Source organism: Elgaria multicarinata, chromosome 15, assembly GCF_023053635.1.
Source record: "Elgaria multicarinata webbii isolate HBS135686 ecotype San Diego chromosome 15, rElgMul1.1.pri, whole genome shotgun sequence".
Lineage (NCBI taxonomy): Eukaryota > Metazoa > Chordata > Lepidosauria > Squamata > Anguidae > Elgaria > Elgaria multicarinata.
In genome coordinates this window covers 15,781,669-15,807,141 of record NC_086185.1, presented here as the reverse complement: position 1 = coordinate 15,807,141, position 25,473 = coordinate 15,781,669, and the positions used below count along the sequence as shown (strand labels likewise).

The following is a 25,473-nucleotide window of genomic DNA, read 5'->3' as shown; positions in this document are numbered from 1 at the left end:
TATCCACTCATATGCAGAATTGGATTTTTTCCCAATTTCCCAAATTTGCGCAAATTCACACATATGAAAATCTGCAAATCCCCCCCCAAAAAAATATGAACAAATTCTCCCAAAATGCACATTTCATGCTTTACCCTATGCATTTCTGGCATTTCTGCATTTGTTTGCTATTATTTTACATATTTTTCGACAACTAAATTTGCACAAAATTCTGGTCTGCAAGTCCATGGAATCCTTGCAATTTGAGAAAAGCAGGTCCCTGGCAGAATCTGCAGGTCAGATTGATAGAAATCTGAACTCACATGATTCCATTGTATATTTCTCACACAACTCTAGTATCATGAGAGTCCATCACTGGGTCTTCCCCGAGCAGGGAACAACCTAATAATAGTAGTAATATACTTCATGCTAAAAGCATCCATATTTTTCACCAAAAGAGTGAGAGCCTGCAACAGATTCCAGCCAATTGCTAACCACAGAGAAGAGCAAACCACTACATAGAACAATGACTTCCCAGCTCCTGCATCACCTGCTCAGACCTCTCTGGCGTCTGAGATTTCCTGACACAACTCTCCACCCGCTTTGATCAAGCTTCTCTCATGAGCCATAAGGGCTAGAACCTTGATTGTTGCTTTTAAACGAAAGCTGAGCTTCTCAGGATGTTGATGCCAAATTGCGGAGGGTACATGTAGCACTGCCCCAAGCAGAAGGAAACACCTGGATGCTATAGATGAATACACGGTGCCACACTACTTGAACAATCGGGAGGGGAGGCCTGTCCCCCTTGTCGTTTTGTGACAGTTTTGGACTACTGTGTCTATCAGCCCCAGCCAGCACAGCCAATGGGGAGGGAGGATGAGAGTTGTGGGTCCAAACATCTGCAGGGCCACAAGTCACCCACCCCTGCATTTCCCTGCTAATCTGAGCACTGAGGAGCTGGCAAATCCAGCGTCAACCTAGAAGGTGCATCCAAATATGTATGAATTTGTATTTCTTTAGCCTATCCCTCCTCCAAGGAGCTCAGGGTGTTGAACATTGTCCTAACCACCACCCCAACACGAATCTTCATATGGCTAAGGGCCACAGCCTGACTCAATCCAGCCCTGAACCAAACCATGAATAAAATCTACAATTCCAAAATCTTCGGGAAAGAGAAAAGCTTTTAACTGAGATTAAAAAACAGAAATTGAACCAACCTGTCTGAGTCTGTCTGTCTAAATGTGTGTGAGAGAGTGTCGGTGTCTTTTTGTGTGTGTCCCTCTCTTTCTCTGTGGCTCTGTGCTTCCAAGGCCCTGCTGATCATTCAATAAACATTCAATAAACATTTGGCAGAAAACGCCTGGCTGGTGACCACAAAACCAAGAAACAATGTGACCACACTCTGTTACAAAAACTAATTGCTTTTTAATTCCCCGATGGACCCAGTTTGCGTGCGTTGATTTGACTGAAAGTTCAAAAGGTGTTTTCTTATTAGCATGTAATTAGCGTGCTAAAATATTTACCGCATAGATATGTAAATAGCAAGCAAGGTAAATCCCAAGTTGGGGCCGGAGGGATTGAAACAAGAGCTTGGTAGCGCTGTTCCTGGTTTTCGCTTTGCTTTTTAAAAACACTGTATTTATTGAACACTGGTGCACGTGGAGGTAAGCTTGGCCTTTCTTACTAACACAAAAGCAAACAAGGAAAACAGTGCATGAAACGTGAAGGCCGCAGGATAGTGGAAAAGTTCAAGTGCAGTTGAGTGCCCTTTAGCAAGAATGGAACATTTCAAGAGGGCCGCCATCTTTTCTATTTATGGGCAGAAGTTTTGTGCTTTTAATAGCTTACTAGCAGGACTGTATCACCTAAGGCGTTTTCTTGGGATTCGTGCAGGGATGGAGAAAAGCTATACCTCTCCTTCGTGGTTTTCCTTAAAGCTGTGAAAGGCAAGGAGACTGAACTGCCCCAACGTTCAGTGATATATCTGGGAGTGAGCATAGTACCCCAACGTTAAAATCACTCCACTGGCTGCCAATTAGTTTCCGGGCGAAGTACAAAGTGTTGGCCAGTACCTTTAAAGCCCTAGATGGTTTGGATCCAGGTTACCTGCGGGATCGCATTCTCCCATACAATCCGCCCCATACACTCAGGTCCTCTGGGGAGAAGTTACTTCAGTCAGCCAAAACTAGACTGACAACTGTTACCCAGAGGACCTTTTCTTCTGTCACCCCCAGACTGTGGAATGGCCTGCCAGAGGAGATTCATCAACTTGACTCTTTCTCCAAGTTTAAGACAGGTATAAAGACTAGACTCTTCTGGCTGGCCTACCCAGATGAATTTTAAACCAAGAATTTTAAGATGCTTTGATTGTTTTTTTGATATTGTATTGGTTTTATATGCTCTTTTAATTAATAGTATGTATTTGATTTATATTGTATTGTTGTACTAATGTTGCTCCCCGCCTTGATCCAAAGGGAGAGTTGGTTAAGAAATAATAATAATAATAATAATAATAATAATAATAATAATAATAATATACAGAAATAGTCAAAGATGCATTCCCTAAGGCTACCAGAGGAGGCAAGAAAGAGCATCACAAATCATAGTATAGAAAGTCTGAAACGGCTGAATAAAAACATTGTTGTTACAAAGAGAAGATGGTGTCAACCTGTTTCTGGGAGACCAAGGACAGAACATGTTATCAGAAGTAAAAACAGAACTGGACCATCCACCAAGTGCCTCTTCCAAAGGAGGCTCGGAGGATGGCAGCAAAGAAGAGGACCTTTGCGATGGTAGCCCACCAAATTGTGGAACACTCTCCCCACTGAGCTCCACGTGGCTGTTGGGGGGTACGGAAAGAAAGGTTTGAAATGAAAATGAGGTAAAAATGCATTTAAGAGAACGACAGCAAGTTGCCAACCCAGGCTTGGATCCAAATCCCGTCATACTAAGAGATGACCTGTTAAAATCAATCAATGAGACTTATATTAGGGACTTAAGTCCCATTTTTTTCAATAGGTCTAATTACAATTAAGTCCGGATCCTACATTTAAGTCACCAAGAGCAGAAAGTACACCTCCAGATGTTTTGGACTTCAATTTCCAGCATTCCTGACCACTGGCCATGCTGGCAGGGGTTTTGGGAGTTGAAGGCCAAAATATCTGGAAATCTACTTCTGCCCACCCTTGTGTATGGCCTGGAGGCTTGCAAACCATGGCTGCCAGCAAAGGATTCTGGATGAATAGCTGCTTCTGCTTCTAAGCTAGCAAACTGTTATTTCCTTCTGTACCAGTCAGTAACATTCCTTTGTGTTATGGGAAAGATGGGTCAAGAGCACAATTACAGTGATCTCATGAGAACATCAGGTATCTTATCTATGTAGCCTGGTACAATATCTGGAGGCTCAAACGAGCTGACCTTCCAGTGTTGCCCTATCGAGGGGCCATGTCATAGCAGCCCATCCATCCAATTTGTAAGTGCACCTGAGTGAAGGAGATGCACTTATGTGTGCCAAAGAAATCCCAAGTAATGCCTTGTTTATCACAACAATGTAGACGTATGCTATGGATTCTTATGATGAGAAGAACTGCTTTGTTATTAATACCTAGGCAATCCATCACCTGCTTAACTTGGCAGCCATGCCCAGTTATGCTATAATTGTTCTTGTGCCCAGGAGTGGGGATCCAGACTGGTCGAAGGGTCTTCTGTGCAGGAAGCCTTCGCAGTCTGGTCCACCTTTATTAGGATACACCTGACGTGCTGAAAAATATGCCAATAAATATAGTCTCCTTGTAAGCAAACCTGTGAGTCTGACTACTTTGTTTCTGTTGGCGACCCTGGAAAGAACCTGAAAGCTCACAGCCGGAGCTGGAAGGATTGGAACACCTTGTCTTCATGTGCTGTTTCCAGACTTGGTCATATTTGGAGAAGCCCCACTGGAATCAATGGGACCCTTAGCCATGACTCATTCGTTTCAATGAGACTACTCCAAGCCTGTAACTGTGGATACCGCCCCCTGCATTTTTAATTATTGGGTTACTGAAGTGTTGCTGTTGCATACCTTTGTTAGCAGCATTGAACATCTCCATTTGGAGAGGAAAACGCAGGTTGCCAGTTTTATAATACATACAGCTATCCTTCATCTCTGGCAAAATGAAATGACTGATTTTTTTCCCCTGACCAGAAAGCATGCATAATCTAGATCAGAAACATAATACACTCGGCTGTCTTTAGGAACATCACCTTTATGGAGAAAAGCAGCCTGCAATGGCATGGACTCATTCAGGGCAAAGACAAAAGCACAACTAATTGACATTAGTTTGAGGCGGACTCTTGGGGCGTCATGCTTTCAGTGTTGGATGTTACTTTGCCAGCACCTGTCGCCTCGTTCCAAACTGCTGTTTAAAACTGTTCGCTATTGCTGTTGTTTCCAATGGTTTTTTTTATTGCATTGCCTCCCCACCCCCCAAAAAAATAACCCCACCCACCACCCGCTTCTGGAGTCCAAATGCAATTTCCCTCTCCCCTAATACAGGAAGGACACGCAGTCTAGGGTGACCATAGGAAAAGGAGAACAGGGCTCCTGTATCTTTAACAGTTGTATTGAAAAGGGAATTTCAGCAGGTGTCATTTGTATATATGGAGGACCTGGTGAAATTCCCTCTTCATCACAACAGTTAAAGCTGCAGGTACCCTGCCCTCTTTTAAATCTGGTCACTGTAGTGTAGCTCCTGCAGCTTTAACTGTTGCAGTGAAGAGGGAATTTCACTAGGTTCTCCATATATACAAATGACACCTGCTGAAATTCCCTTTTCTATGCAACTGTTAAAGATACAGGAGCCCTGTCCTCCTTTTCATATGGTCACCCTACCTCTCCCTATCTATGCTTGCCTGAGATTTGGGATCTGATGGAGCCCTTCTCTGCATCCCACCAACACCAGACAAATGCTATGGTGGGACATGGGAGAAGCCTTTCTCTCTTGTGGCACCCCAGTTGTGGAATACCCTCCCATGGGAGGCCTGACTGGCATCGACACTGGCTCTGTTTTGGAGCCAAGTTAAAACATGGCTTTTTATCTGAGGGCTAAATTCAAGTTCATCAATTGTGAAGCTACAACCTGGTGAAGTTTCCTCTTCATCACAACAGTTAAAGCTGCAGGTGCCCTGCCTTCTTTTAAATCTGGTCACTGTAGTATAGCTCCCGCACTTTAACTGTTGTGATGAAGAGGGAATTTCTCCAGGTGCAGCATGCATACAAATAACACCTGCTGAAATTCCCTTTTCTATGCAACTGTTATAGATACATGCAGCACCTGGTGAGGTTCCCTCCATCACAACAGTTACAGCTGCAGGTGCCCTGCCCTCTTTTAAATCTGGTCACCCTAGTATAGATCCTGCAGCTTTAATTGTTGTGATAAAGAGGGAATTTCACCAAGTTCTCCATATATACAAATGACACCTGCTGAAATTCATTTTTCTATGCAACTGTTAAAGATACAGGAGCCCTGTCCTCCTTTCCATACAGTCACCCTAACGCAACCCCACTTCCTGTATCTTGAATTCCCTTTCACTCTTCAAAAGTAACGCCAGATGCGGATGTTACACACAGAGTCCTGTTTTCAGGTCTGCTCCATTCACACCGTCATTCACTGTATAACGTGTATTTCCCTCCCACCTTTCAAAACCCCATTGTTTCGGCTTCTGGTAAGAACAGGTAAGAAATGCAGAACAAAAGGAAAGACAACAGCTTTAGTGTCACAGTCTGTTAGGCTGTGGAAATGGCTCCCAAGGGGAAGCAACAGGCATTGTGCATTGTCTGGCTTGTTCAAAATAGCACCGGACAAAGCACTAAGGAATACCCAGCAAGGTAACAGTGTGTGTTGGCTAAGGAGGTTTGACAGCTGCTCTGACTCACAATCTGTAGTTCTATTAGTAATAAGATATCTTCCCAAAAAAATAATAAAGAGAGAAATCCTACCAAGCCCTACCACTCAAATCCAGGTACAAAGACAGCCATGTCCCTTTATCCTATATATAATAAGCTAAAAATGGCCTGCAGCTGATCTATGAGCTTTGCTTCACAGCCACTGGTTAAGTTGCTGCGATGCTACGGAATGTTCAAAAACATTTAGATTGCTCAGGATGAAGACACCGGCCACATCGTGTGGACAAACAGTTCAGCTGACCGAAGGGAAAGTGTGGATAGCAGGGGGGAAGGTTCACTGAAGGACTTATTCATCAGAGGTGGGGGGAAGCTATGCGTAGAACATAGGCGTGCACAGCACATTTCATTAGGGTGTGCACCCAGGGATTTTTTTTTTTAAAAAAAGATGAACGTTTATTGAATACTCAGTCATAAAGGACAGCATTTGTATTCATTTATTTATTTATTAAACATTGTAGACACTGATGCCCTGCTCTGTGCTCGGCTTGCCTGACCATGGGAGGGCCATTGCAGATGGGGATGGTGGGGCTTTGTGGTGACACTGGCCTTTTCATTCCTGCTACCAGAAGCAGTTCTTTGGCGTGGAGGCGGAGCGTCCTGAGGGCAGCCTGAGGGTCATTCCCACTGTGCCTGGATCCATCCCTGGATCCCTACTCAATGCCCCCCCCTCAATTCAGCACTCATCCCTTGAGACATTAAGGCACACCTGGCACACCCTTTGTGCACACCTATGGCATAGAACTGAAGTTCTGCCTCTGACCATTGGGCATTCTGTTTAGATTTCACCTACCCACTCCACACGCTTACTTTCTGAATCCCTGAGATTTCACCAGGCATTACCCACTCACTTCTAAGCCTATCTTTGCAGCCTTGAGGACTAGAATCTTGATTCTACAAAAGGACAAAATAAGGAACAGTTCTCACAAAATTCTGTACTGCAGACCAAGCACAGTGGAACTCAAGCAGTGAAATGAGCTCCCCATCGTAATTCATATGAATGTCCATGTGACACCCAATCTGGGCAGGGCAGGAATGCAGAGGGTCTCCTCGTCCGAGACTCAGTTCATACAATAGAGCTTCGGCTATTGGGCGGTATAAAAATGTAATAAATAAATAAATAAATAAATAAATTCTTTCAATCATATACACATACACATAATTACTACATTTCTGTGCTACCCAATAGCCAAAGCTCTCTGAGAGGTTTACAGAGATTAAAAACCTAAAAATGCAATCTGATACCGTAATATAAAACCATTTATGAACAAAAATACAAAACACTTTTACACAATCAACAATAAAAATCCCAAGACCCATTACAAATCTTACTATAGGCTGTCAAATGCCTGGAAGCAGGGGAAAGTCTGAATTAATCAGGTATCAGAAAGACGACAATGCAGGTGTGAGGTGGATTTCACTAGGGAGAACATTCTGTAATTGCGAGGACACCAGCAGCACCAGCACAAATTCTCCCACTGCCTTAGATGCTGCCAGATGCCACTGACATAGCCCCCTTCTTTGTCTCTCCTGGGTCTGCCTCTCTTTCCCCCAGCCCACATCATCTGTCTACCTCCTCTCTAACCCTTGCCTGCCTACTCTATTGCCACCGCTGCTTCCTGCTCTGCAGGGCAGCCGAGCTCTATCAACAGCCGCATCAGGGGAGGAAGCAGCCAGTCCAGCTCTTCGGAGAGGTGGCCAGTCCCAAATACCTGACTCGAAGAGATCAGGCGATCTGCCACCTGAGTCAGGGGCTTCACCCTGCTTCATTTGAGGGCCAGCCCTGGCCACCACCAAGAAGACCCTCTCCCTTGCTGCCACTCTCCGAACCTCTCTCAGTGGACGCTCTTGGAGAAAGAACTCAAATGAAGATCATAGTGTACGGGTAAGTTCAGGAGGGGCTCTCCCTTGGCTATCGAGATCTCAAGCCACATAAGGCTTTATAGGTCAAGAACAGCACCTTGGCTTGGACTCGGAATACACCTGCAGCCAGCTCAAGCAGTGCAGGATCAGTGCGACATGTTCAAACCATCACACATCCCAGGTTCGTCGCACCACTGGGCTGTGCAGATGTTGTTCGCCCACCAACAGCCACCGCCCTCAGAGCTCCCGTTTCCTGCAAGAGCCACCTTTCAATCTTTCTCTCTAGCAATTATAAACAAAGCCCCCCCCCACTCCTAAAAATATAAAACATATGCATCTTTAATGGCGCAATAAACAAGGGAAGAGGGCCGCGTCTCCCGCCAGCATAATCACAGCGGCAGGACGTGCGAGATTGGAATTGCAGAGGGCGTGCCGGCAACGGCTACGCTTCGGTTCCAGGATAATAAAGCTTAAAACCAAGCCGGCTAACGGTGACCTTTTTCAAAAAAATACAAACGCAATATCTAATTTAAGAAAAACAGGAGCCTCCCAGGGAGAAACACGTTATCTGGAGAAAGCTAGTGGTGGGGGAGAGTCGAGCTCACCGACAGCACGGTTTGGTTATTGCTTTCGCTTTGTAATTACTGCTGTACAGCCGGGCTGGAGATTTAGTGCACAAAACACTCGGTCCCCGCTATTCCATCCTCCTCGTTCTTGCAAGATGATTTTGAATATCAAAGCGCCCGGGGTCTCAGCGGGAAACTCATGCACGCCCTGTGTGTGTGTGTGTGTGTGTGTGTGTGTGTGTGTGTGTAAAAATTACACAGCCTTCGATTTCTGGCACCGGGTTGTCAGGAGCCAAGCCAAGCCGACGGTGGCGCTTTGTCTGTGCCGACATGAGGGGTGGGGCGAGAGAGGAATGACATGTTTCCTGTCAAGCACAGAGTTCTGAACCCGGATCTGCTGCCCACAGGTGAATGGGCATTTGCTGGAAGACGCAGCAGGCGGGAGGGGGTGCTTAACCCTCCTCGCACCTGCCGCATTTCCGTCCCGACACCCCTTCTTCAGCTGTTTGTCCTCCATGGTTGCAGACATGGTTGCCAGCCAGATGGGGGAAAGAGGCCAAGGAATTGTTGCAGGAGGGGGAAAGGGTGGGAGGGTGAAGGGTTAAGCATTGTCAACTGATGGATCGCGCTGCTACAACAGGTGATGATGGACTCCAGCAGAAGGCAGAGGTGTTCAACCTCTTTCAGCCTGAGGACCAAATTCCATTTCAGAATTCTCGGGGGGGCTGCATTCCAGCGGTAGGCGGGGCCAAAGGCAAAAGGGGCGTGGCCAAAACCCACCACATCTTGTAGTTTGAGGCCCCTTACTGCCAGTAACTAAGCCTTAGGAGAGGCATTTCAACCTTCTAGAATTGGGTGGGGGGAGTGGAACTGCACCCCTTCCATACCGCTCAGTGTCAGAAATGAGTTTACAGTTCTTTCACTCACAAGGGCCACTCTTGGTTTCCCCCTAAGAACATCAGAAGAGCCCTCAGGCCAAGAGTCCATTTATTCCAGCATTCTGTTCACATAGTGGCCAACCTGCTGCTGACCAGAGATCCACAAGGAGGATGCAAGTGCAACAGCACCCTCCCACCCATGTTCCCCAGCAACTGGTGTACATAGGCTTACTACCACTGCTACTGGAGGTAGCACATCACCATCAGGACTAGTAGCCATTGATAAGCACCTCCTCCAGGAATTTATCTAACCCCCTTTTAAAGCCATCCAAACTGGTGTCCATCACGACATCTTGAGGCAGAGAATCCCAGAGCTTAACGATGAACTTCATTTCAGCAGCCTGATTTCAAGTAGAAATCGTTTGTTGCCCTTGTTAAGTCAATTGGGAGTCAGAAACATTTGCCAATCTACTGCAAGTCACAGTTTCTGCCCATCCCATCCTTAGGAAAGCAAAGCCCTGGACAGCCATATCTTCACCCCTGTGTTTGAGGCCTCGCTCCTGATGAAGTGGTAAAGCAACATGTTGGCTGTAACACTCCAGACTTTATTTGGGGACTCGCATGCCCAAATGCTCCTCCGTATGAGAGAGAGAGAGAGAGAGAGAGAGAGAGAGAGAGAAAGAAAGAAAGAAATACATCCTGCACGTAGAAAACTAGTATGTCAGCTCAATCCTTCTCCCTGAAATGCTACTTGTCTGTGTGCAGGGAATGTTTTCACTCTATGGAAAAGCATTTGATCACTTGGAAGCAATCTGGGATCAAAAGATGCCATGTGCTCAAAGCTTGCGTAAATTGATCCAGACTTTGTTCTGTGTTTTGCACCCACATGTCCAAAGGCAAGAGGCAGGAGAGAAGCTACCTTTCAGCAGAGAGCTGAGAATAAGGTTGACATTTCCGCTAATAATCAATGCATCTTGTTGTCCCTCCGGACTACCCATCCTTTCCCCAGTTCTGAAAAATCTCCCGTGGCATTTTTATCCACAAAATAGTTCCGAAAGGAGGATTTGAAAAGCAGATGGCGCATATATATATATATATATATATATATATATATATATATATATATATATGTAAAGCTGTGAGAGGAGAGGAGCTACAGAGGCAAGGAAGAATTGCACCGAGGGCTTTAATGCTCTCTCTTCTCTTATGGGAGCTCACGAAATGCACTTGCACTGTCAGACGAAGAACTGGCTCCAATGGAACAGGCAGGATACGCACCTTCTCATGCCAGCTGCTAATGCCCGAGTCATTCTGCTCCCACCTGCGCAAAATTGCCTTCAGCGCCAGCTCGGCATGCCTGCGCATGTCCACGCATGCATAGGGCCTATCTATCCCGCTGGGGATGGAAACAATAAGGAAGAGGTCCGGAGCTGCTCTCTGGGTATGCCTGGAGTTGAAGGATGAGCAGATGGGGATTGTTCCTGCTAGACGGCAGAAAATGCGAGGTGCCCAGCCAGGGCTATAAATAAAAGCCACACATTTGGGGGGCCGGAGGTGAGGAATATGCAGGAAAGAACAATATAAGGAAATATGTTCTTAATTGAGAGCAAATGGTATTCAACACTTCAGTAGGGACTACTCGGAAGGACTTTTGACGGCTCTCAAATACTTCATGGGAGGTGGGGGATGCAAGTTCGTTGAAATCCTTTATTAAAAAGATATAATCACAAAATTACAGAACAATCGCCAACGCAGGTGATCGAAATGTACCGTGGTAGCCGCATAAAGGGGGAGGGGGGGTAAGGCTAACCCTTTCCCCCTCACTCATTCCAAACTTATAATTATGACCTATCAAATCTGTAAACGGTTATTGAAACAACAACAAAAGAAACCGAATATCAATGCACGCGCAATCTGTTATCAGTGTGAAGCCTTATATGCAATGATTGTGTGTCGATTCTACATATTTAATCAGAGGCCAACATGCCTTCATTAACGCTGTCTTTTCTTTCCCCCGCTGGCTGTATTTAACCTGGGCCTGTTGACTGAGTTTATCCCATCGTTAAATCCGCCCATAACTTTTGGATCCAATTGTGCATAGAAAGTGTTCGGATCGTCTTCGGGCACAGGAATCCATGGGCCATTTCTGCCCAACCCAAAAGACTATGACCCTGTTCAGGTGACACACTGAGCCATGGCGATTAAGCGTTTTGTGCTAAAGGTTATGGCTAGGGTGACCATATGAAAAGGAGGACAGCGCTCCTGTATCTTTAACAGTTGCACAGAAAAGGGAATTTCAGCAGGTGTTATTTGTATATATGGAGAACCTGGTGAAATTCCCTCTTCATCACAACAGTTAAAGCTACAGGAGCTATTCTAGAGTGACCAGATTTAAAAGAGGGCAGGGCACCTGCAGCTTTAAGTGTTGTGATGAAGAGGAAATTTCACCAGGTTCCCCATATATACAAATGACACCTGCTGAAATTCCCTTTTCAATACAACTGTTAAAGGTACAGGAGCCCTGTCCTCCTTTTCATATGGTCACCCTTATGGCTTAGTGTGTCACATGAGCCATGACTTAAGTGTGTCAGGTGAACCATTCCTAACCATGGTGGCTGCATAACCACGGTTTAAACATCCTACCCCAACATCGTGCCCCCTCCAGATGTGTAGGACTGTAACTTCCAGACAGCATGCCAGTTGTGGGTATTGCAATCCAACATATCTGGGCCAGATCTACACCAACCAGGATATGACACTTTGAAACCAGTTTGAAAACTGTATCTGGCGTGTGTCCTGAGCCCCTACAGTTGTCACTACTGTTATAAACCTTTTTAAAGAAGTAGTGTAGATACTGCCCTGGAAAGCAACAGCTTGGGGAAAATTGGCCTAGAACAGATAATGAACTCCCAGATGGAGCAGGGCATGTCTTCACCCACTGACGCAGCGTAAGTGCAAAGCACAGATATGCTCTCATTTGGAATCCTCCCCTACTTCCAAGTCCCATCTTTTGGTGTGTGTTTTTCTTGTTATAGCAGCTGTGTAGCTCACTCTGCAAGCGATTTGTGCATCCTAACCCACTAGTTGAAATCCAGTGACCTAATGAGCAACCTTTTGGATGTCATAGGCCACATTTCTTTGGGCGTAATCTGACCATGCTCTTCATGGACCGTGCACTTCATGTCCTTGGCAGGTCAGCATACAACCTGCAGGTGAGTGGCCACAAGTTGTGAGAAATCTGTCTGCCATTTCCTGCATTTTTGGTGGGAGGGAGTCTTTATTAGGGCTGTGCTCTGCTTTGCTTCGCTTCGTAGAAGCGACATCGGATTGGCCTGATTAGCCTCCGCCAAAGACAGAGATGGATCAAGTTGGGCGTGAAGCGAACCGTCGTGAAGCGAGTCACCCCTTTGGGGAGCAATCCACTTAGTTGCAAGGCTCCGCCTGGCATTTTGGAACTTTTTTCGCACAGGATTGCATTGGGCGAAAGAACACCTATAACTTCTTTGTTTTTAAAGCTACATCTCTGAAACTTACTGTGCTTAGAGAGTGATGATTGGGAGCCACTTGTGTCGATTTTCAGAATTTTTCGTTGTGCAGTTTGCTTGCTATTAATTTTTTAGAATGGGTAAAGCGGGAGGGGGGGAAACCTATTTTTTTTAACAGTGATTGACAGGTTCATCTCCCAGTCATGATAAGTGATCAGCCTATGTGAAGCATCCTCCAATCCCAATGTTGGAGGGGGGAGAGTAAGCAAAACGGGATACTTAGTAACTTCTCTTTCTTTGACTTTTGTAGGACTTTTGTCACTTTTTGAGTGCATTGGTGAAGCAGTAGCCCCAGCAAACTCACACACACAACCTTATAATATACAAAGCAAAATAACAGATAGGCAACACAGCACTGCAAGGTGCCCACTGTAACCTTGGTGAACAACTGAATAGATGTGGTGCAAGTGGATGATGTGCTGTACGGCATGTGGACGTGCCCAGTGCCCACTGCCCTTGAGGGTCATCAGAACCCTCCAAAGGGTAACAGTGGAAAGAGAAGCCAATGAGTTGCATGAGTTGATGTGGCTTCTCAAAGGCAGGTACCTAGACAAGACCAACCAAATGACTGGTGGTACAGTCCCCCCTGTCCCACGGGCACGTCCACTTTCCCTTTATTGGTAATAAAGACAGACTAAGTTTTTGTTCTAATTCTTCTTGTTGTTGTGATTATTAGTATTTTTATTGTTATATTACAGTTCTTGGCTTGGCATACCCTGGAGTGTGTGAACTGTGACGGAGGTGTGTGGTGGTGGTGGGGGGGTGCATCTTGAAAAACCAACATGTAATCGCACTTTGAAATGAGTGCATGGCATGAAAGAAATTAAGTTTTTAGAAGTATTGTGACCCAAGCGTGGCAACACAAGGTCTGTACACTCACCCAGTTTATCTGGAAGTTCCCTGTGTTCATTTTTGACATGGTTACCTGAGAGGAAGATTCTGATTTAAGTTAAAAATTCCCCAAAAATCAAGACATGCTCGGATTTCCTCCAAAATGGGCGTGTATCTGGATACATTTAGAAGCTCTCATGGTGGCCATTTTGATGTTTCTAACTTTAAAAGTGACGGAGATGTATGCACTTTTCTAAATGGGGTTAGGGTTGAGGGTTGAAACTTTCAAAATCCCCCCAAAATCAGGGCATGCTCAGATTTCCTCCAAAATAAGCACGAATAAGGATCTAGGTGGAAGCTGTGATGATGCTCAGTTAGATGTCTGTATCTGGAAAAATGACGGAGATAACTGCATTTATGAAAATGGGGTGTTTTTTTCAAATATTCCCCCAAAATCAGGGCATGCTTGGATTTCCTCCAAAATGGGCAAGTATCTGGATATATTTAGAAGCTCTCATGGTGGCCATTTTGATGTTTCTAACTTTAAAAGTAACGGAGATGTATGCACTTTTGTTAAATGGGGTTAGGGTTGAGGGTTGAAACTTTCAAAATCCCCCCAAAATTAGGGCATGCTTGGATTTTCTCCAAAACAAGCATGAATAAGGATCTAGGTGGAAGCTGTGATGGTGCCCAGGTAGAGGTCCGTATCTGGAAAAATGATGGTGATAACTGCATTTCTGAAAATGGGGGAGGGGTTTCAAATATTCCCCAAAAATCAGGGCATGCTCGGATTTCCTTCAAAATGGGCATGTATCTGGATACATTTAGAAGCTCTCATGGTGCCCATTTTGATGTTTCTAACTTAAAAACTTAAAAAGTTATAGGCGTTTGACATTTCAATGCAAGTCTACGGGGGGGGGGGGGACACGGAAGACTGATCCGGAACTGGAGCCCCGCCGCGGAGCGGACCGTAGGCGGATCAGCCGAAAGAGGAGCGGACCCGATCCAAAAGTTGCGGATTGGGATCCAGAGCGGATCAGGGGTTCCGTGCACAGCTCTAGTCTTTATTGGTTGTGTGTTTGTTAATGGCTCAGTGCATTAGAACAGTTTGGTATATCTGTTTTCGGCTTTTGCATTGCTGATGAATATAAATTGATCTTGTGTATGAATGGATGAGATTGCCCATTTTGAAAATCACTTAAAATGTGATGGTTGTATTAGTGAAATGAATTGTTTGGGCTGTTATTGTCATGACGCATTCTTGCAATTGAGGTTTCAATGGGCATTCTTGTTTCTTGTTGCTTTGTTTTATACTGCCGTTCTTGTGTTATGAGGCACTTCGGGCACATTGTGCAGAAAAGTGGTGTACAAATTTAAAGTGATGGTGGTGGCAGTGGGGTGGGAGGGGCGGAGCCAAAGCCAGCAATGGGTGGACCCAAGCCCAAAGTGGGTGGGGCCAGACCATTTTTCTCTCATTCTGCCATCCCATTATTGCTCTTCCTCCCTGCCAGTGGGCTACCAGGGCTGAAGAGGGATTGCTCCTGCCAAAGGGAAGAACTGATTGCTAACTTAGACAAATGACCACATATGACCCTAATAGGGCCGGCCCTACTATGATGCAGACTGAAGCAGTTGCCCCAGATGGCAGACATTGGGAGGGGGCAGCAGGGTTTTGGAAGAGAGAGCAGAGTGGGAAGCAGCCTGCCCTTTGCCCCCTAAGATAACTTATGGCCTTCAGGAGCAGTAAGAGATGCTGTTCCATTGTTAGTGATGAATAAACAGTCCAGTTAGTTTTTGTATTTGGAATGGGAAAGGGTGCCATAAGAACACTAGGTGTGCCATGCCGGATCAGACCAAGAGTCCATCTAGTCCAGCACTCTGTTCACACAGAGGCTGACCAGCTGACAACCAGAGAACAACAAAGCAGGACATGGTGCAACAGCACCCTCCAAACCATGTTCCCCAGCAAGTGGTGCACACAGGCTTACTGTCTCAGATACTGGAGGTAGCACACAACCATCAGGGCTAGTAGCCTTTGATAGCCTTTGCCTCTAAGAATTTATCCAACCCCCTTTTAAAGCCATCCAAATTGGTGGCCATCGCTACATCTTGTGGTAGTGAGTTCCATAACTTAACTATGCACTGTGTGAAGAAGTCCTTCCTTTTATTTGTCCTGAATCTCCCACCAATCAGCTTCATAGGATAACCCCGGGTTCCAATATCTTTTTCTTCACCTCAGCAAAATGGACCACGCCTGCCCTAGAGGTTACTTACCTATTACATTTATTAAATGCCTCAAAAATCCATTTCTCTAAGCATTTTACAATAATAAAGGTAAAATAACAAATAAAATCCCAATGAAAACAACAATATAAAACTGGCTAAAATAAAATCACAATAAAATGGACAATAAAAAAAGAGACAGGGTGATATTTCAATGGTGAAATGAAACTCCCAAACCTGACCAATGCCCTGTTGTAAACAAAAGGAACATTAACTCCCCCAAAAGTGGGGGAGGTTGAATGAGAGCGCGGTATTTTTGGAACGCATCTCTCGTTTTGAAACTGAAACTCACAAAAAGTAAATCCCTCTTACAAGGAAATGCCAGAAATTGGACCGTGCACACGAACGCACACACACACACTCCCCATACACACGCACGTACAGAAACTTAGGGATTTGATTTCTACAGACAGGCATTTTAACAGCAGTTCCATCAACGAAAAAGCCTTGAGCCCCCATGCAGCTTACTAATATATAATTTCTTGAAGTGCTCTTAGCTGTTGTCTTAGCAACCTAAAACACAAATACATCAACAGAAACCCTCTGAAAAAAGCATCCAGCAGGGACGTTTTCAGACATATTAATCTCTTTTATTTCTTTATTTATTTGTTTTTAACCCGTTGCTGCTTTCCGGAGAGAACAATGAGTTCGTTACAAAGAAAAAAAATCATTATCCGTCCAACCAAGGTTCTTCTAGGGTCTGATGGAGCCAGATGCCTGCTAGATAACCGAGTATCCAAGACTAGGAAATACGGAGGAAATACTAACAGATCCTCTTTCACATTGGAAAGTGTGTGTGTGCACTTGTGTGTGTTTTAAAGCAACAATAACATAGGGGAGGAATTCTGTACTGATAAAATCAAGCAGTATCAAAAAGACTAAGGGGCCAACTGAAAATATCTTCTACCAGTATACTGAATTTGGCCCCACCACTGGAAATTGGCCCCCAAGAGCATCTCTGAAATGCAATTAGCCCTCCCCAGCTAGGGAGCCCAACAGTCAAACTCAATATAAGGCAGCTTCATGCATTCATAGTGTAAGCTGCCATTTAAAGCAGAAGGTGGGCAACCTGCAGCTTTGGACTTAATTTCATGTAGCCCTTGGGTTCTGGTTATCTCTCGGTTGGACTACTGCAACCTCCTTCTCTCTGGCCTCCCCTCATTTCACATCAGTCTGCTGGTCTCTGTCCACCACTCTGCCGCTAAGATCATCTTCTTGGCCCGCCGCTCTGACCATGTCACTCCGCTTCTGAAATCTCTTCATTGGCTTCCAATTCACTACAGAATCCAATATAAACTTCTCCTGTTGACCTTCAAAGCTTTTCACGGTCTAGCTCCTTCCTATCTCTCCTCTCTCATCTCACACTATTGCCCTGCTCGTGCTCTTCGCTCCTCTGATGCCATGCTTCTCGCCTGCCCAAGGACCTCCACTTCCCTTACTCGGCTTCGTCCTTTTTCCTCTGCTGCCCCTCATGCCTGGAACGCTCTTCCAGAACACTTGAGAACTACCAACTCAATCACAGCTTTTAAAACTCAGCTAAAAACTTTTCTTTTCCCTATAGCTTTTAAACTTTGAGTTTGTTCTGACTCTATACTGTTAGCTTCACCCTACCCGGTGCCTGTTTACACTTCCCCGTGCCTGTTTGCATTCTCTTTCCCTCCTTATTGTTTACTACAACTTTATTAGATTGTAAGCCTATGCGGCAGGGTCTTGCTATTTACTGTGTGGTCTGTGCCGCACCATGTACATCGATGGTGCTATATAAATAATAATAATAATAATAATAATAATAATAATAATAATAGTTTGAAAAGCCCCATAGAAGGGATCAGTTCAGACCTCCAGCAAAATCAATCTGTCATAAGAACATCAGAAGAGCCCTGCTGGATCAGACCAAAGGTCCATCTAGTCCAGCACTCTGTTTACACAGTGGCCAACCAGCTGTCGGCCAGGAACCCACAAGCAGGACACGAGTGCAACAGCACCCTCCCACCCATGTTCCCCAGCAACTAATGTACATAGGCTTGCTACTATCTCTACACCAGCACCCTACTGGGCAGGAAGAGGAAGTGGCAGAGAGAGAGAGAGAGAGAGAGAGAGAGAGAGAGAGAGAGAGAAGGGTGGCCACACCCACTTTTGGCTTTGGTTCCATCCACCACCATAATCTAAACATAATCCATATAAGAGCTTACCAGAGCATGGATAACTGTAGCTGAACTATCTCTGTCCCAATTGGGTTGCAGTTGGTATATTAGCCTAAACTGATAAAAGGAACAGTCCCAGCTCCAGGTTTAAAAAGCCTCCTAACAAAGGCTAAGGGTGTAGAGGGTGCTTTAGGGTGGATTCCTGCATTGAGCAGGGGGTTGGACTAGATGGCCTTGTAGGCACCTTCCAACTCTGCTATTCTATGATTCTATGAGTGAGGGAGGGAGGGAGGGAGGGGGAAGGACCACGGACTTACCTGCTTCCGCAATCCTCCCTGGGCGTCCAAACTAGGATGACCATATGAAAAGGAGGACAGGGCTCCTGTATCTTTAATAGTTGCATAGAAAAGGGAATTTCAGCAGGTGTCATTTGTATATATGGGGAACCTGGGGAAATTCCCTCTTCATCACCATAGTTAAAGCTGCAAGAGCTAAACTAGAGTGACCAGATTAAAAGAGGGCAGGGCACCTGCAGCTTTAACTGGTGTGATGAAGAGTAAATTTCACCAGGTGCGACATGCATACAAATGACACCTGCTGAAATTCCCTTTTCAATACAACTGTTAAAGATACAGGAGCCCTGTCCTCCTTTTCATATGGTTACCCTAGTCCAAACGGAAGTGTGACATTCCAGAAAGGAAGAGAGACAGCGCGCTCGTCACACCTGCCAAGACAGGAGCTGGGAGCGCAATTGCGCCCCAGCAAAAAGTGAGTTTAAAAAAAAAAGCCTGGCCTTGTTCCCCACCCTCAATGTCCCTAGACTCCTTTCAGCCTTGACTCCTTCCCTCTGCTGACCCGCGCTACTCGTGGGGAGGAAGGAAGAAGCCAGGATGGGTGACCACACCACCCGTGGTCCTTGGGTTCGTCCTGGGAACACGGGTAAAACCAGGTTATCCCAGGGAAATGGAGGGGTCATCCCTGCCTGCTCCCGGGATCCCCTGTGTGTCATTTGGATGCACAGGGAGGACCCAGGGACGAGCCCAGGAAAAAAGCCTGGTGTAGACATGGCCAAAGTGTCCTCCATGGGTGCCCTCCTAGGTTGGTGGGGGGGCCCACATTGTGTATTTATTATTTATTTATGTTATTACATTTATATCCTGCTTTTTTCCCCTCTTGCAATGCAGCTTACATGGTCCTCCTCCTCTCTATTTTATCCTCACAACAACCTTGCAAGGTAGGTTAGACTGTGGATCAGTGAATGGCCCAAAGTCACCCAGTGAGCTTCAAGGCTGATTGGGCTGGATCTCCCAAGTCACAATCCTGTACTCTAACCACAACATCACACTGCCTCTCCAGTGGGCTTCTCTGACGGAGGGTGGCATCTCGGGGGGGGGGGGATTGTGGGACATTAAAATGGCAGCCCACAGTAGAGAAAGGCCATTTAGGTTTCCCACAATGCCATGGAGCCACACTATGACAGGTGCTCTGGGGCATTTCAAGGAAGTTGAAATGACGGCTCATAGGGGCCCAGAGTGCGAGGAGGCAGCATGGGCATCAATACCTGTGCCACACTGTGCATGTTTCCCGCAGGAGCACCAATGGACATTTTTGTATTATTATTTTGTATTTAAGGATTTTTATGCCGCCATTCAGCCAAAAAAGGCTTTCACAGCGGCTTACAAAAGTATTTCTTGACAGTCCCTGCCCACAGGCTTACAATCTAAAAGACATGACACAAAAGGAAAGGGGATTGGGAGGGAGGAGGAGGAGGGGGGAAAGGAAAGCAAATTCAGGTACTACAATCTTAGTTGGAAAGTTCAGCAGTTACAGTTGACAGCAGGAGGGAGGGGGCTCTCAGCTGGAGCTGGACCCAGGCACGGTGGAGAGGTATCTGGCTGCTGCTTCCTCCCTCACTGGTGGTCTCTGCCGAGACAGTTGACAGCAGGAGGGAGGGGGCTCTCAGCTGGAGCTGGATCCAGGCACGGTGGAGAGGTGCCTGGCTGCTGCTTCCTCCCTCACTGGTGGTCTCTGCAGAGACAGTTGGTAGCAGGAGGGACGGGGCTCTGAGCTGGAGCTGGACCCAGGCACGGTGGAGAGGTGCCTGGCTGCTGCTTCCTCCCTCACTGGTGGCGTCTGCAGAGACATGCAGCAATTGCATTCGCCGCGCAATATGCAGACCTGCCTTCCTATAAATAGTTGTAAAAAGGACGGCATAAAAATGACACATATCGCCTCACCCTCCCTCGCCACAACCTTTTGTCTGCGCGCTTGACGAATAGAGCTCACATGTCGCTCTTTATTACCAAACAAACAGTGCAGACCTTTACCCAGTTCCAAATCCCAGATCCATCTCGCTTGTATTAGTGCAAATCTCCCAGAAAATTAAGCGACAAGCCCATTTCCACCCACCACCCACCCCCACCGTTTGCATTTTGGCATTCCCTGTGTCGAAATGCGTCCGTTCATCACAAAACAGGTGTTCCGAGCTTGCGTCTCAGGCCTGCAGGCATACTCGGAGACGAGGAAAAGCAAAAAGCAAAAGTCAAAGCATTCGGCGAAAGCGCAGGAGGCCCTCCCAACGGGGAAAAGCCGAGCTTGTAATATCACTTCAATCACATCTCTCACTCGCTCGCTCTTTCCTTAGACTGTCCGCCCAATTCTCGGCGGGGCAATCAATCACGAAACGGCAAAGCCTCGCGTGCGCTTGTTTCAAACTATCGGGATAATCGTGCCAGCCCTTAATTGCTATGATTACATGTAATGTGGAGGACATGCATTAAAATCAAAACAGCTGGCTTGATTTGGAAAACACGGTGATTTGCAAATGCAGTGCAGGCCAGCTGTGGTCTGACTTCCTGACAGTCCAGAGGGATCGTCTAGTCCAGAACTAGCCAAACTGGACTGGCCATTAGAGGATGGAACAAGATGCCATGCTTACAATGTGAGTCTTCAACATCTGGCCACTCCTTATAAGCATGAGAAGTGGACAGCAAGTCTCAGCAGTGCTAGCCAGATGTTTTTAAGAAGTGCCCAAGCAGGGCACCAACATATATACCAATAACTAGTAGGAGAGATTAGAACAGCTGTCCGCAACACAGTGCCCTTCAAATGTGTTGAACCACAACTCCCAGAAGCCCCAGACAGTGCTGGCTGAGGATGCTGGGAGTTATGGCCCAACACATCACGAGGGTACCAGGTTGGGAAAGGCTGGGTTGGAGGATCAAACCAGAGAGACAAGGGTTCAATTCTCCACTCAGTCATGAAGCTCACTAGGTGACCTTGGGTCAGACACTCAGTCTGACCTACTTGAGAGAGTTGTTCTGAGGAACAAAGGGGAGGAGCCATGGGCACTGCCCTGGGAAGAAAAGTGGGCTATAAATACAATAAAAAATACTATTCAGTGGAATTACTGCTTCTGAATTGGGAAGTCCCATTTAGGTAATCAGGGCAAAACCTAATGGATATCCAAGGCTTGGCACCACCAATGACAAAGGATCATGGGAGATCATGATTAGGAAGTACCTCTATCCAAGACCTTGGAGAGTCTCTGCCAATCAAAGTAGACTATGCTGAATTATGTGAACCAATGACCTGGCTGATTATATCCACCTTAGGCACCCATCTCTCCTAAGGCCATCTTGCTTCTTCAGTTCTTCCACACATGGGTAATTTGTTTGTTCATTTTCCCCTTTCTGCTAGAACAGAACACCCTACCCACCTGGGGATTGTTTTCCGAATACATGAAGACAAGTACCAAAGGAGCCGTGAAGATTCCACTTTCATCATAAAGCAGGAGATGAAAAGGATGCATAAGGCTGGTCTCTCAGGAGACTGAGAGCTGAAGGAGACGGTTAGAGAGAACTCGATTCATCTTCAGCCTTTCACTCAATATCGCTAGAGATGAGTCCATTTCATTATTATTTTTCAGTTCTTCGAGGATCAAAAGGGGCCCAAGCAGCTAAAGCCCAGTCTGCCACTTGACCGGCCTCACTACAAACTCCCCAAGGACATTTGCAGAGTTAGAAGCAGAAGAAATTTGTTTCTTATTTATTTATTTATTTATTTATTTATTATTGCATTTATATCCTGCCTTGCTTCCTCTAAGGAACCCAAGGCGGCGTACATAAACCTCCTCCTCCTCTCCATTTTATCCTTACAACAACAACCCTGTGATGTAGGTTAGGCTGAGAGTCTGTGACTGGCCCAAAGTCACCCAGTGGGTTTCCATGGCTGCGTGAGGACTAGAACCCAGCTCTCCCGACTCCCAGTCCAACACTTTAGCCACTACGCCACACTGGCTCACCACACTTTCTTAGTACATGTTCCCATCACTCAACCCCACCCTCACAGAAAGCATTTCAACGCAGAGCTTTAAGTACATCAGAAGTGCCATGCTAGATCAGACCAAGGGTCTCTATAGTCCAGCGTTTTGTTCACACTGTTATAGGGATGTTGGGGCATTCTGTTCACACAGCAGCCAACAAAGCTTTGTTTTCTTTTGGTTAAAAAAAAACAAGTACAAAAATCAACTCTCCACACAACTGGGCAGAAGCCCACATGAATTCACCAACGAAAAAGGCATTCCTTGCCTTAGCGTAGGTTTGGGACTCCAAGGCCTGGACTGTGAACTCTTACTCACAAGGCACACCCACTGCTTCATTCTCTCAAGTGTGAGTAACCATTTACCAATGTGAACAGAAAGTTCAAAAGTTGAACACATAATTCTGGAGAAAGTCATATTAAGGGAAATTTTCAATTGTCCCTGTGAGGGCTGAGGGACTTTGAGAAGCACCCCCATGGGGATGAAGTGCACCACGCAAAACCTCAAGGACTCAACCAGCAATGGGAAGAACAGCTGCAATGGGAAGAATAGCCTCCCACAATGGGAAGAATAGCCTCCCACAATGGGAAGAATAGCCTCCCACAATGGGAAAAATAGCCTCCCACAATGGGAAGAATAGCCTCCCACAATGGGAAGAATAGCCTCCCACAATGGGAAGAATAGCCTCCCACAATGGGAAGAACAGCCTCCCACACTGGGAAGAATAGCCTCCCACAATGGGAAGAATAGCCTCCCACAATGGGAAGAATAGCCTCCCACAATGGGAAGAATAGCCTCCCACAATGGGAAGAACAGCCTCCCACAATGGGAAGAATAGCCTCCCACAATGGGAAGAATAGCCTCCCACAATGGGAAGAACAGCCTCCCACAATGGGAAGAATAGCCTCCCACAATGGGAAGAATAGCCTCCCACAATGGGAAAAATAGCCTCCCACAATGGGAAGAATAGCCTCCCACAATGGGAAGAATAGCCTCCCACAATGGGAAGAATAGCCTCCCACAATGGGAAGAATAGCCTCCCACAATGGGAAAAATAGCCTCCCACAATGGGAAGAATAGCCTCCCACAATGGGAAGAATAGCCTCCCACAATGGGAAGAACAGCCTCCCACACTGGGAAGAATAGCCTCCCACAATGGGAAGAATAGCCTCCCACAATGGGAAAAATAGCCTCCCACAATGGGAAGAATAGCCTCCCACAATGGGAAGAATAGCCTCCCACAATGGGAAGAATAGCCTCCCACAATGGGAAGAATAGCCTCCCACAATGGGAAAAATAGCCTTCCACAATGGGAAGAATAGCCTCCCACAATGGGAAGAATAGCCTCCCACAATGGGAAGAACAGCCTCCCACAATGGGAAGAATAGCCTCCCACAATGGGAAGAATAGCCTCCCACAATAGGAAGAATAGCCTCCCACAATGGGAAAAATAGCCTCCCATTGGGAGGTTCTGAACCCCTAGTCTATAACCACATGTTATTATTGCAGTTGTTGCATTTTCATCCTGTCTTTCCTCCCTCCTCCAAGAAGCTTAGAGAAGGACACTTGGCTAAGTGAGCAAATCCCTGCCTCTTCACATAGGCTGAACCCACTTCTTCTTCTCTTTTTTACCTTTTTTACCCCAAAGTGCTATTTTAGCCCAGTAATTGCAGCGGAGCAACTGTATCTCTACGGCGAGCCATTTCAGCCACTGAAGGCAGAACCATATCAAGTTCCCTCAGACTGCACTTCCTTTCTTTTTCGTGCCAGGTTGTCACTCCTGAACAAAGAGAGGTTTCTAATTATCCCCCGAGAGGAGGGAGAAATGCTGAAAGCTCTCCCAACCAGCTCCAACCTTGACCAGAGCGACAGAGAGGACATTCCACCCGCCGTGACCATTTTGGACCCAGGCCTCCCTGTTGAGGCTGACAACAAGGGAGCCAATTAATGCCACTCACGGTTGTGATTCACCAGCGCCAAGAACTCACTGGGGACCTCTACCTCTTACGTGACGGACGCTGTGGCGGCAGGACCAGCGGATGACTTTCCACCAGCCTCAGAGGCAGCAGGCGCTGCAGCCTATGGCCTCCTCACAGAATTTTCCTGCCCTGAATTTCAGAATCTACAATGGGAGAGAAGGTGTCACTGGGAGTTCAGTTGCCCTGCCTTCACAGGCAGAAAGGGAGTTTCTGCTAATAGGCCCTTCTGGGCAGACACATTGAAACCTGTTTCGCTAGTCTAAGACCTCTGCTTACGGAAGTTCCCTGAGACTACAATATGAACCTACGGAGCTGCCTTCAGACCACTGTCCTATCATTTGGCCCAAGACGGCCTAACCTGGCAGGATGTCCAGCAGACCCATGACCCAGGGAAAAGCCATAGCTGAGTGGTAGAGCAAGTGTAATGCATGCAGAAGGGCCCAGGTCAATCCATACGGTCTCCAGGTAGGGATGGAAAATAAGACTCCTGACTGAAACCCCAGAGAGCTACTACTAGTCTGCGTAGGCCGTATTGAACTAGACCTGGCCAGTGCCTCCGATGTCAACAGGGTGGAGAATGCACTTTGGGTTTCCGTCAGAACCAGCCAGAACTTTAAAGGAGCTATCCAAGGTGCTGAACCTTTGACCGCCATCCCCGCCCCAAACTAAGTTCAGCACCATAGCTCCTAGAGGCCCTGTTCAGGCAACACACTAAGCCATAGTGGTTAAGCATTTTGAGCAAAGCATTATGGCTTTGTGTGTCGTGGGAACCATCCCTAACCATGGTGGCTACATAACCATGGTTTACCATTTGCTGCAAAAGGGTTAGCGGCCTAACCATGGCTTAGCGTGTCGGCTGAACAGACCCAGAATGGATTCACTGCCCCATAACATCGGAGCCGTCATTTTCAAAGAAGTCCTCCCGGAAGCCACATTCCAGTGGTGGGAGGGGCCAGAAGCAAAGGCAGGCATGCTTTAGCTTCAAGCTTTTGCTGCCAGTGATAACATCTACGGGGAGGTGTCTCAACCTTTTAAAACTGGTGAGGTGGGGAATAAAAGCAGGCAAACCATCAAACCATCAAGGGCCAAAGGAAATGGGATGGGACCAGTTGAAGGGAGGAGGGCCAAGTGGAGGAAAACAGG

At 46.4% G+C, this 25,473-nt stretch overlaps 1 protein-coding gene across 2 annotated transcripts in view; it reads right to left on the bottom strand.

Moving 5' to 3' along the window:
• The window catches only part of PCDH19 (protocadherin 19), a 155,586-nt gene that overhangs the window by 74,061 nt on the left and 56,052 nt on the right, over window positions 1-25,473 (bottom strand). The gene's annotated exons all lie outside the window — the stretch shown is intronic.